Raw genomic sequence first — 11,762 nt, forward strand, 5'->3', positions numbered from 1 at the left:
GGAAGAAGCTGGAGCCAGGGGCTTGGCGGGGTCGGGAGCCAGGGCCGTGGCGATCGGCCGAGCCGCGCTGCCTCCGCCCACCTGCAGCCCGGCTCCGAGTCCCGTAACGACTCAAGGTGGCCAACAGGTTTCTTCCCTGAAGGAGTTGGGTTGTCTGAGTCCTGCTGAGGGGACACGTGTGAGACGCGCCATCCGTGAGAGGCGTGTGGGCGGGCCCAGCAGCCAGGTGTCCTGTCCAGCAAGCCCCGCCCAGTGCCCCGCCCACGCCCACAGGGTGCCCCCGCCGAAGCCATGTGGCTAAGGAGACGCCGTTCTAGAAGATCTCGTTATGGATTTTCCTTTTGACGTTTCTAACGCCTAGACCGCTCCCCTTTGAGTGCGTTCCTTCCGAGGAGCCACCTGGGACAGCCAGTTCATTCATTCCTTCATTCATTCATTCAGAGTTCGCTCACTCTTCGGCGTCTGGGCTGTGTGCCTGCCCGGGGCCTTGGGAGCGTCGGGAAGGCAGAGCCTGGGCCGCTTCGCTCAGCTGGGCCTGGAGCAGGCAGGGGGAGGGGCAGCTTCCCGTGTGAAGGTGGAGGGTGAGTGGGGGAGACAGGACGGATGCGGGGAGCGGCGCCGCATGCCCGGGTCCAGGAGGCCAGCAGCTGCAGCCCGGCCTGCAAAGCTGTTCCGGTGCCAAGCAAGGTCCTCCCAGGCCACCAGGTCGAGGGGAGAGCGCGGTGTGGCCGTGTGGGCGTGGCCCTGTGGCTTTGGTGAGAAGAGGAGCAGATGTAGAGGGTGTCCTGGCGGGGGCCAGGTGCGGGCAGGTTAGAGACCTACAGGGAGAGGGGAAGGGAGAATGGAAGGGCGCTCATTTCTGTTCCAGCTGTGAGTGATAGAAAACCCAAAATAGACCATTTTCAACCAGATGGACGCTCGGTTCCCTTACATTTAAAAATCCAGGGACGGGCGCTGTGGCACTGCGGGAAACCTGAGGTTTGGGACACCCACCTCCTACACCGGAGCGCTGGGTTCCGGTGCCACCGCGGCTTCTGCCCCGTCTTCCTGCTCACGCACACCCTGGGAGGCAGCAGTGACGGCCCCCGTCCCCGGGTCCCTGCCCCCCGTGCGGAGACCCAGATGGAGCTCCTGGCTCCTGGCTCCTGGCTCCTGGCTCCTGGCGTTGGCCTGGCCTCTGTGGGCATGTGGGGGAATGAATCAGCAAATCAAAGTTCCATCTCTCTTTCTACTTTTCAAATAAAAATAAATAAATAAACTTAAAAGCCATCCACGTAGGCCGTCGGCGCTGGGCCGCAGTTTGCGTCCACCGTGTGCCCCGAGGTAGCCGCGTCAGCCCCTGCCCGCAGGAGGGGGCAGATGAGGGGCTGAAGTTGCCCTCTGGAGGCCGGGCGCACCCCTCTGCGTGCATCCCTGTGCCGTGCCCAGGCCGGCCTGGAAGCAGTGTGGACGCTGGATCCTGGGGGAGGGGAGGCGTTGACGGTGCACACAGGATCCTCTCTGGAACACGTCTCTGTGACGTCCTCGTCCTCGCCGGCTTGTCCTTGTCCTTGTCGCTAGGACTCGTCCTTGTCGCTGTCGCTTGGGTTCTCCCGCTGTTTTCTGTTAAAGGCGGCCTCTGGGACTCGTGCGCCTGCCGCAGAGCGTGTAAGTGTAGCAGCAGACGCTCGGCTTGTCCGCAGCCCAGTGAGCCGCCCGGCCCTGGGTCCGGCCCTGACCTTGGAGTCCGGGCTCGTTCAGGCCTCCAGCTACCTGGCTGGAGTGTCCGGCAATCTGGGTCCTTGGGCAGCTTCCTGCGGGGCTCCCTGTGGCAAGAGCGCCCGTGGTTTGCACAGTCTCGTCACTCGGGGCACCCCTTGGGCAGCCTGCCCATTCCTGCCCACTCCTGCCCATTCCGTCCTTGCCCAGTTCTCCGTCCCTCACGCGGCGCGAGGGTGCGGCCTGCCCTGTTGGTGCCCCCCTTGCCGGCCCGGGTTTTCTGCCTGGCCGCCTGGCTCTGATGCAGCACCGTGCGCTGTGCCGGCAGGACGCTCACCGTGACGGTGCCCCGTCAGTCTCAGCCGGATCCCTCGAGCCAGCATCAACGGCCACACAAACTCGAGGCTGAGCCCGAGCTCACAGGGGGACTCGGTGGGGAGACCGGGGGAGTCTGGCGTGGGCCCCCTCTCAGGGGAGTGGCTCAGTGCCATCTGTCCCTGGCCGTCTCAGGCAGGCTGAGTGGGATGGGGGTGTGGACACGCGGGCTGGCTTGTGGGCGGGAGCTGGCTCTGCTGCGGGGGCCGGAGCGTGCTATGTTTGAGGGTGTTCTTTTTTTTTTTTTTTTTTTTGACAGGCAGAGTGAGAGTGGACAGTGAGAGAGAGACAGAGAGAAAGGTCTTCCTTTGCCGTTGGTTCACCCTCCAATGGCCGCCGCGGCCAGCGCGCTGCGGCCGGCGCACCGCGCTGATCCGATGGCAGGAGCCAGGTGCTTCTCCTGGTCTCCCATGGGGTGCAGGGCCCAAGCACTTGGGCCATCCTCCACTGCACTCCCTGGCCACAGCAGAGGGCTGGCCTGGAAGAGGGGAAACCAGGACAGAATCCGCACACGTCTGTGAGATGCAGGGACGCACCGACACCGCACACGTGTGTGAGATGCAGGGACGCACCGACACCGCACACGTGTGTGAGATGCAGGGACGCACCGACACACCACACACGTGTGTGAGATGCAGGGATGCACCGACACCGTACACGTGTGTGAGATGCAGGGATGCACCGACACGCCGCATACGTGTGTGAGATGCAGGGATGTACCGACACGCCACACACGTGTGTGAGATGCAGGGATGCACCAACACGCCGCACACGTGTGTGAGATGCAGGGATGCACTGACACACCGCACTCGTGTGTGAGATGCAAGGGAGCACCGACACACCGCACACGTGTGTGAGATGCAGGGCTGCACCGACACCGCACACGTGTGAGCCCTTGTGCACGGGGCTCTCGCAGCTCCTACTCCATGGACTCTTGGGAGGATGTCAGACGCCAAGCAGGGGAGGGGCGCAGTCCAGCAGGTCCCTCCCTCCCCCCTGGCCAGCGCTGTCCACCGGGAGCGGAGTCCTTCCAGCCCCCGCCCACAGGCTCCGCCCACAGAGTGCAGGTGCAGGTGGTGCAGTGTGGAGCAGGCTCCGTCTGTGGGGGTCCCTCTGCTACCAGGCGGCCCCTGCTCTCAGGCCGTCAGCCTGCGGGGCCTCCATGTGGCTGAGACTGAGCCAGGAAGACAGGTGCCCCAGCTCCTGGGCCCAAGGGCGGGGAGGCAGTGCCTTCCATACACCGGGAAGGCGCAGGGGCCTGGGGGAGGGGCCGGTGCCTCCACGGTGACGCTTGACCTGGGGCTGGGCAGGTGGGTGGGGAGTGAGGCTGTGCACCTTGGGGTCCTGACTTACTTGTTTATTTTCATCTCCTTGAAAACCAGAGAGAGGGAGGGAGGGAGGTCTTCCATCAGCTGGTCCACCCCTGACGTGGGCCAAAGCCAGGAGCCGTGAACTCCATCCACGTCTCCCACGTGGTGGCAGGGATCCAGGTACTTGAGCCTCCTGGATGCATCAGCAGGGGGTCGGATTGGGCGCCGGGCCGCAGGCCAGCCCCCGCCGCCCCCTCCGGTTTGCCCTGCTGCCTACAGCGTCCCCTAAATGAGTGACCTCAGGTTCGCTCGAGCAACCTCCCGTTCTTGGGCTGTGTTTGCTGGGCGTTCCTGGCACCAACACCACGAGCCAGGATCTTCTGTTTGCACGCGACAGCCGGCTCAAACCGGTGAGACAGTGAGCAGGGCCTGGCCCACGCTGGGGACAGAGGGCACCCACGCAGCTCCCCGCAGGGCCTGCCCCTCGCTGGGGACAGAGGGTGCCCACGCAGCTCCCCACAGGGCCTGGCCCACGCTGGGGACAGAGGGTGCTCCAGGAGGGAGGGCCGTGGCCCCCAGATTCCCAGAGCCCTGTGGGGTCCCCAGAGGGGCAGGATTTCGAGCCGGGACCCCCTCCCTGCCCTGTGCCAGGGTCAGGGCAGTGCCTCCAGGTCTCCTCGCCAGGACGGGCCACTCCCGCGACTGGGCGGGCTGCAGACTGGCCCTGTGGTCCCGACGGACAGCCCTCGGCGGCTTCTCCACCTTGGCTCCCCCTCCTCCCGGCCGCCCGCTTGGCCGTCCGCGGATGTGCCTGTGCGTCTCACCTCAGGGCCTTTGCTGGTCTTTTTCCCACTGCCTGAAATACTCGGTGACCCGCGGGCCTCGTCCCTGGCTTCGGTTGGGAATGATCTCCACGTCCCCGTGCCTGGCCATCCCCCTCCCTCCCTGCCCTGCCCCTCACCGTACCCCTTACCCCCGGCTGCTGGGACTTCATCTGTTCGTTAGCTCCGACTCCATGTTGTCCCGTGAGTGCCAGCGGCACCGGCCGCCTCCCTGCCGATGTCCTGGGGCCTCCTGCAGCTGCCCGTGTCACCCGTGAGCCCAGGACGGTCCATGCGTCCCTGTCGCCTGTCAGCCAGCCACGCCCCGCCACGCCCCAGCCACACCCCGCCACGCCCGCCACGCCCCAGCCATGCCCCGCCACGCCCGCCACGCCCTGCCACGCCCTCACCACGCCCCCGCCACGCCCCACCACGCCCCGCCACGCCCGCCACGCCCGCCACGCCCCGCCACGCCCGCCACGCCCTGCCACGCCCCCGCCACGCCCCCGCCATGCCACGCCACACCCTGCCACGCCCCGCCACGCCCCACCACGCCCCGCCACGCCCGCCACGCCCCGCCACGCCCTCGCCACGCCCCGCCACGCCCCCGCCATGTCCCGCCACGCCCGCCACGCCCTCGCCACGCCCCGCCGCGCCCCCCGCAGCCCGCTCCTCCCCTGCCTGCCTTTCTCTTTCTTGTGACTCTCTAAAGGAGCTGCCCTTCGTGGGGCCTCACGCCGTCTTCTGCAGCTCCGGCGCAGAGGTGGCCCGCGTCCCTGTCTGCTGGGCGTGACGGTTCGTCCCCTGAGCTCGAGTTGGAGCCCCAGTGTTTTCTGATAATGGTTCCCGGGGTGGACTCTCTGGAGGCAGGGCCTCTGGGGGATTGGATCGGGCTGGGTTGTTAGGGTGGGGCGCCGGGGCTGGCAGCTGGGGCTTTGTAAGGGGAGAGGGGGAGGCACAGGTGGGTGTGCAGGCGCCTGCCTCTCCGTGTGACGCTGCCCCCTCCCCTGGGACTCTGCCAGCAGGAAGGCGTCACCAGGACCCGGGGGGGTGGGTCCTGCCCGGTCTCAGACTCTGGGCCTCCAAGTCCTGAACCCCAGTGGACCAGCGTCTCCCTGGCCTGGGCCACAGTGCGGCGGTGGCGGCGCACGCCACGCCGGGGTCTGAGCTGCTTTCCTTGTCAGAGCGTGGCAGGTGTGCGCGGTCCCCCCCGAGCCAGTCCCAAGGCCACCATGGGGACAAGCCTGAAAGCTGTGTGGAGAGAGCGCCAGGTGTCCCGTCTGTCCCCACAGCTGTCCCGTGTCAGACAGGCCCTTGCATGACCAGATCGGATCGAATCACCCTCCACGCACCATCAACGGAAGACGGCGGGGACTGAACCGAGCTCATGGGGACAAACGTGCAAGCTGCGGCAGGTGGGATCTGGACCCCGTCTCTGTGCCCAGGGCTGTAGAAGACCCCAGCCACGGGTGGGACCTGCCCGGAGCAAGGTGCCCCTGTGGGTGCCTGGGCGAGGGCCCTGTACACCCAGGTGGCCCTGCCTTGGCCCACAGAACCCTGTGGCCGGGCCCAGCCCACGTGGTCATGCAGTGGCATCAGGAGCCCTGTGGGGGCTCGGCTCAGGGCAGCCGGGCTCCCGCAGGGGCTCGCTGCTGTACCGCCTCCCACCTCCCTCTGCCTGCCGGTGCCCCCGCCTCGGTTTGCATCTGTTTGCTGTTGTCCTACCGCTGGAACACCGGGCTCACAGGGACACCTTCTGTCCTTGTCACCAGCGAGTCCCAGCTACACCAGTCTGAGCCGGCTGGTGTGACGGGGAGGCAGCCGTGGGCGCTCGCGGCGTTCTGGGTGGGTGGATGGACGGGTGCGTGAGTGTGCGTCTCCCAGGTGACCAGCCCCTTCTGGAAGGTTCTGCCGGTGCTGGTCACTTCGCCGCCCTAGGAGAAAGCAGCGACAAGGAGGTCCAGCCGCGGCTGCCCTGTCCTCTGTGGGGGGGGGGGACTCGCGGCTTGCACCCGGCTTTCCTTCGAGCAGGATCGAATTTGAAGAAATTGAGCGAAGGCCCTGGTGGGGGACTGAGGTCAGCTGTGCCCGCGGCAGCCTCCACACCCCTTCAAGGTGACCGGGGAAGCTGAGCAGGATTTCCTAATGAGTTCCTGGGAGAATGGCCGAGAGGGGTCCCGCGTGGTGCTGGGAGATTTGGGGGCAGTCAGCACAGCGCAGGCGTGGGGCAGGCGGCGTCACCAGCACGGCCTCTCCCCGAGCTGCCGCCGAGGTGAGACCCTAATCGGCCAGTGGCCATGGGGGCGGCTCTGGGCGCCGAGGCCCACCGAGGGTGGTGCTGGTCCGGATGCCGGCGCTGGCCTGCGAGGGGCCATCCACTGCCCACGGCGTTTGCTTAAATCGCTTTGAGACAGGGACTGTGGAAAGGTTGGTTCCTCACAAAACTAAGCGTAAATGGAGCGTTTCCATGTGGCTTCCCCGCGGGACCCTGGACCCCAGCTCCTGCCACCGCGCGCCGGAGCCGTCGCTCTCCAGAGGAGCCCTGGGCAGCTGCAGGTCAGCACGGGCTGGACGGACGAGGACAGGTGGCCGGCCCCGGGCACCGCACCTGGCGCTGGGCAGCAGGGCCCAGGGGAGCCCCACAGGCATATCGGTCAGCTTCCAAACCGGTTTCCCGTGGCTCAGGGGCCCGGGGTCTGGGGCCCCTGCGGCAGGGCCTCGGCGGGGGTGGTCGTGCTGGCAGTCCGGAGGTGGCACAGAGCGTCCTCTGGCAGGAGACAGGGCGCTCACACGTCTGCCAGGATGCAGACCAGGGGCTGCTCCCTGACAACCGGACCCTGGCCGGTCACTTCCCAGGGACCCCGACATCAACACAGGGGTCTGGCGCTGGGCGCATTTAGCTTAGGGCTAAGACGTGGGTGTGCGGAGCTGCTCCAGCTCCCTGGGAGGCAGCAGGCGACGGCTCCAGTGGCTGGGTTTCTGCCACCTATGTGGAGGACCCGGATGGCGTCCCTGGCTCCTGGCTTTGGCCTGGCCCCTCCAGCCCAGGCTGCTGTGGGCATCTTGGTGGGGGGGGGGGTCAGCCGGCACGTGCCGTTCTCTCTGTTTCTCTCTCCCTGTTCGTCTGCCTCTCCACTAAGTAAAGAAATAAAATAGACACAAAAGCCCAAAGAGCCTGTGCAAGGTGGCTGGGCCCTCCTCGCTGGTGGGCCTCGCCGGGCCAGGTGATGGCCGTGAGGAAGGCAGAGGCCTGGTCCTCTGTGCGACTGAGCTGGGGCGGTGGGGGTCATTGCTGGGCTTGAGGGGTGGGCTCTGCGAAGAGTGGGCTCCTACAAGGCAGTGGGCTGGCCCTCCCGGCCCTCGGCCCGCCTCTGACCCACCCCTGCCTGGCCCCTGTCCCAGCCCCTGCCCCTGCCCTGCCTCTGGGCTGCCTTCTGCCGCGGCTGGTGCCCCTCTCCTGTGCGCATGGCCCGACCTCGGGCGCTTGCTCCAGCCCAGAAAGCAGACTTGGCCTCATGGGTCACACAGCCCGGGCCGGGTGGGGTTGTGGGGAGGGTCACTCCGTGGGCCGTGAGTCGCGGTCCTGCAGGCCCGGTGGCCGGGTCCTGAGCCGGGAAGCCTGGCTGGGCCCCACGTGCCTGCCGCCCCTGTCCCTTTGCACCCTGTTGGGGCTCTGGGCGTGCAGCCCTGCGTGAGGCCCCCGCGCATTCATGTCAGTGTCCCCGGGTGCTGGGCCTTTAGCCATCGTGGGTCAGGCTTAGCAACAACCCCCCCCCCCCCGAAAAGCTCCTCTGTTCACTGTGGTTACGTTAAGGGCTTGTGTGAGATTAGCTCTGTCCCTTTAGGGAACCCCAAGGGGCCAATCTGAAAGTCGGGGCCGCAGGAGATCTAAAACCACCAGGAGGGCCCGGCGCGTGGTCCAGTGGGTTTAGCCACTGCGTGCACCACGGGCATCCCATATCTGACTGAGCGCGGGTTTGAGTCCCAGCTGCTCTGCTTCGGATCTGGTTTCCTGCTAAGGCACCTGGGAGAGCAGCAGAAGGAGACCCAAGTGCTTGGGCCCCTGCACCCATGTGGGAGACCTGGATGGGGACCCAGGATCCTGGCCCAGACTTGACGGCCGGGGCCGTTCGGGGAGTGAACCCTCAGATGGGAGATCTCTCTGTCTTTCCCTGCCTATCCTCTGCCTTTCATAGAAATCAACCAATCTTAGGCCGGCGCCGCGGCTCACTAGGCTAATCCTCCGCCTAGCGGCGCCAGCACACCAGGTTCTAGTCCCGGTCGGGGCGCCGGATTCTGTCCCGGTTGCCCCTCTTCCAGGCCAGCTCTCTGCTGTGGCCCGGGAGGGCAGTGGAGGATGGCCCAAGTGCTTGGGCCCTGCACCCCATGGGAGACCAGGAGAAGCACCTGGCTCCTGCCATCGGATCAGCACGGTGCGCCGGCCGCAGCGGCCATTGGAGGGTGAACCAACGGCAAAGGAAGACCTTTCTCTCTGTCTCTCTCTCTCTCACTGTCCACTCTGCCCGTTAAAAACAAAAAACAAACAAACAAAAAAACAAAAAAAAAACCACAACCAATCTTTTTAAAAAATCCATACTCTTAAAAAACTAAACTAAAATCACCCGGTGTAACGGACACCAGAAGCGGTGGAGACACCCCTCGAGGCCTCCCCTGGGCCCGGGTGTGGGGGGTCCTCAGCGCCCAAGTTCACCACGTGCTCCTTCCTGGACACGGGCTCTGGCACCTGCCCCGGGCTCACCGGGCCTGCGGGAGTTTGGGCCTGCGGGCCTTTCCGGCCTCTGGATCGGTGAGTTTGAGAAATCCGTCCCTCTTGGGCGTCCTCTGCCATGCCGCACACAGCGCCTGTGTGCCGCCGCCCCCCTTCTCCTGGGAGTAGCCCTGTGGGCGGGGCAGTCCCTTCCTGCCCCAGGACCTGCTCTCGCAGGGGGAGGGCATCCGAGCCGAGCCAATCAGCCCTTTCCTTTGGGATCTCCGAAACCCCTGGATGCCTGCCTGCCGGTCCCAGGAGCTGCCACCCCGGGACTTTGGCCACAGTCGTCTGGGAGAGAAACATCTCCGTGTCCTGGCGTGGACGCCGGAGCTTCAGCCCTGAGGCCATCTCGAGGAACGAGCCTGCCTGGGAACCAAGCCAGCGCGGAGGGCACCCCGGTGCCGAGGACAGCCTTCGGGTGCCGGCAGCCAGCGCCTCGGGTCTGTCTGCCCCGCGATTGTCAGTCACAGGGGCCGACAGTGTCCCCAGGGACGCCGGAGGGCGGCTGGGCTGCTTCCACTCAGCCGAGAGGTGTTCCGAGCCCTGCCAGCACCCCTGGCTGGAGGAAGTGGCCGTCACGGGCGGTGGGGCGGGGGACGCTGGGGGGCAGCCCCGCCAGGGAGCGCCGTGCTCGGCCCAGCCCTGGTCCCCTGACCCTGTGGTGAGGCCCGTTCCGGGAGGCACCAGCGGCACCTGTGCCGGAGGTGGGGGTGGGGCGAGAGCAGAGGCCGCCTGCACACGGGGTTTCCCCTGTGGGGAAGCAGGAGGCGCTCGAAGCTCAAGGACCCCGTTAAAGCTCAGGTTCTCTTCTTATTATTATTTTTAAAAAAATTTTTTAAAGAAGATTTATTTATTTATTTGAAAGTCAGAGTTACACAGAGAGAGGAGAGGCAAAGAGAGAGAGAGAGAGAGAGAGAGAGAGAGAGGTCCTTCATCCTCTGGTTCACTCCCCAAATGGCTGCAATGGCAGGAGCTGTGCCGATCCGGAGCCAGGAGCTTCTTCCTGGTCTCCCACGCAGGTGCAGGGGCCCAGGCACTTGGGTCATCTTCCACTGCTTTCCCAGGCCACAGCAGAGCTGGATCGGAAGTAGAGCAGCCAGGACTAGAACCGGTGCCCATATGGGATGCAGGCCACGGCGTTAACCCGCTGTGCCACAGCGCCAGCCCCTTCTTCTTCTTAAACTGATGGTTTAAACTTTAAACTTCCAGGGTTTACCATGGAAGTAAGAAGAAAGGAAGCCTGGGTAAGGAAATGGGAATTCTGCGATCGGAATCCGTCACTGTTACAAGCTTTCTCTCTCTTACCCATGATCCCGCAGGCTAATTCCACCTCCTGAAGATGCGGTGGGGAGGGATAGTGAACGGGCGCCGGGCTGCGGTGGCCACACGGGGAGTGGACCAGGGGAGGGACCATCTCTGTCTCTCTGTCTTTCAAATACAATGAAAAGAGAAATTCAAGCCATAACGCTGTGGGGTGTGTGTTAGACTGCCGTTGCTGGCCGATGCGGGGGCGGCAGGGGGCTGGCCCTGGGCACCTGCCTCTGTGTACCCAGAGGCTTCCAGATCCGGGGGTCAGCTCCAGTCGGGAATGGGGCGAGGGGCCATGACGTCACTGCGTCTCTGGTGCATCCTCGGCCCTCCAGGTCCAGAGTGTTTTAAGTTTTTGTTTCTGGTTGTTCAGCTCCGGCAGGATGGCAGGGGGCACCTGTGGTCACTCGGCTGCCACCAACCCCGAGAGTGATGCTGTTCTGACAGGCTGTCCCCGGCCTGTGGCAGGTGCACTAGAACCCCAGGCGGTGGCTTCTCCGGGGTGTGACAGGGACCCCAGCTCCATCTGGAGGCAGAGATCAGACCAAGCTCAGCTTGGACTCCTTGGCTGTGCCCGAGCCCATGGCTGGGACGCTGGCTCTCGTGGGAGCTAAGTTTACAGAAAGGGGATGCAATGTAGGGCTCAGGCCCCCTGGGGAAGAAACTCGGTGCTGAGTTTCCAGGGGGGACTTTTGTAGGGACGCCTGCTGTGGGATAGGGCAGGGGGGCGGTGCTGCCAGGGCCTGGAAGCTGCCCACACAGGTGTGCCCCTCCCACCTTGAGCTCCAGCTGCAAGGGCTTCTGGGAAGTGTTGCTTTTCCCCTTCCCACTTCTGTAGGCCAGGGAGGTGTGAAGACGTGTGGATGGGGAGCCCTGTACTGCTCACCCAGGGGTTCCCAGCCTTGTGCTTGCTGAGGCTGGCGTGAGCTGTGCACCTGTGGAGCCAAGGAACCGCCCACCTGGTTGGGGCAGAGGGCAGTTGGCCTCTGTAAAGCGTGTCTGATGCTGAGACCCGGTTAGGGGCCTCTGGCATCAGCGTCTTAGCCACAGCTCAGATCCGGGGTGGCCTTCTCCCCCCGGGCTTCCCTCCCCGCCTGCCTGTGTCTGTGGCTTCTCACGGTGAGAAGGGCCCACGGGGTGAGCAATTCTGCAGCTGCTCCTGCCCTGTGGAGTGCGTCTGCCCTTGGGGGGTGGGTGGAGCTGCCTGACCTTGACTTCCCTGTCGCTCCCAGCGGTGTGACCTTGAGCGAGTGGCTCTGTTTCTGAGCCTGGATTCCGAGCAGGCGTTAAGTTCCCAGGATGAAAGTGAGGCTTATAAAACCTCCAACACATCGCCTGGCACAATGAACAAAAGTTGCTTTTTATTTATTAACATGATGATTGTAGGGGCAGGCACTGTGGCGTAGGGGGTAAAGCCGCCGCCTGCAGTGCCGGCATCCCATGTGGGCGCTGGTTCGAGTCCCAGCCGCTTCCCTTCTG

The sequence above is a fragment of the Oryctolagus cuniculus genome, chromosome 7 (genome assembly GCF_051225735.1).
Source record: "Oryctolagus cuniculus isolate XC-2025 breed Fujian yellow rabbit chromosome 7, ASM5122573v1, whole genome shotgun sequence".
Classification (NCBI taxonomy): Eukaryota; Metazoa; Chordata; class Mammalia; order Lagomorpha; family Leporidae; genus Oryctolagus; species Oryctolagus cuniculus.